This window comes from Fragaria vesca, linkage group LG6 (genome assembly GCF_000184155.1).
Source record: "Fragaria vesca subsp. vesca linkage group LG6, FraVesHawaii_1.0, whole genome shotgun sequence".
Taxonomy (NCBI): Eukaryota; Viridiplantae; Streptophyta; class Magnoliopsida; order Rosales; family Rosaceae; genus Fragaria; species Fragaria vesca.
Window position 1 is genome coordinate 27,043,868 of NC_020496.1, and position 1,501 is coordinate 27,045,368.

The window sequence follows — 1,501 nt, forward strand, 5'->3', positions numbered from 1 at the left end:
CCGTGCAGTCCCTTGAGGTGGCTGCCGAGGTATGCTACTCCTCCCCTAGTCCAATTCTCTTTTCATCTAACAAGTTTCTTCCTTCCATTGTCCAAGCTCCAAAATTAGATCTCAAGGTTCTTCCGGAACATTTGAAGTATGTGTACTTGGGAGAGAATGAAACATTGCCGGTTATCATGTCATCATCATTAGAGAAGAAGCAAGAGGAGAGATTGATCGAAGTTTTGAAGAGACACAAGACGGCCATAGGGTGGACCTTAGCCGACATCAAGGGAATTAGCCCTACAATGTGTGTTCATCGAATTTTGCTTGAAGATGGAGTAAAACCGACCAAGGAGGGTCAACGACGTCTTCATCCACCTATGATGCAAGTTGTGAAGGATGAGGTGACAAAGTTGCTTGATTGTGGAGTCATCTACCCAATTTCGGATTCAAGGTGGATTTCACCGGTTCAAGTTGTGCCAAAGAAGAGCGGAATCATGGTGGTGAAGAATGATGAAAACGAGCTTGTGCCGCAAAGGACCGTTACCGGCCACCGAGTGTGTATCGATTATAGGAGGCTCAATGCAACAACAAGGAAGGATCACATGCCATTGCCATTCATTGATCAAATGCTTGAGAGGTTAGCCGGTCATTCCTTCTATTGTTTTCTTGACGGTTATAGTGGTTACAATCAAATAAGTGTTGCGGAAGAGGATCAAGAAAAGACAACGTTTACATGTCCCTTTGGCACTTTTGATAGTTAAGGGCTGCCTAAGCCCTAGACGTGTGTAAACCAAGATTTTGGTGTTGATTTTATAGTTTTTTGGATATTGAATGTTTGTTGATTCATTGGTTTCTCATTTGATCAATTATGGTTTCGTTTATTATGGTTGCAAACGTAGTAAGCATGCTAGAGTTTTATTGCTATGATTTTGTGTTTTGATCATCATGTCAAGCATATTATCTAGAGTAGCACATGAGTGATTGTGCCCCATTTATATGAATTGGCATCTAGGTAGATTAGGACAACATCAGTACCAAAATTGCCTAGCTTTATTCATAATCTTTTCGATCTTACTGATTTCTATGTGTGAGATGTGCAAGAACATCACTCTAGGTTCCATGTTAGAAGCTAGGTTAAGTTGAAAACATCATTCTCTTAACATACCAAGTAAGAAATTAAGGTTGATAGGTTAAGTTCAACAAATCATTGGCTTAGCTTGGGTAAAGACATTCAATTGAATAGAAGCATATAGGTTAACAAATCTTTGGTGAAATATGTTTTAGTGGGGTGTATGGTTGTTCCTAGCATAACTAAAGTGTATAGGATTTTAGAGTTTGACATAACTAAATAACAATTAAAAAAATCCAAACATTGGTTTTGCCTGCAAAAAAGGGCGCAAGTTCTTTATCCTTCAAGTACGCGGCCCAATTTCTCTGGTACCTGCATCAACATGCAAATCTTTCAAAAGGAGAATAGCCAAATCACTCATCATAATGCATTATCTCTCTCTCTCTC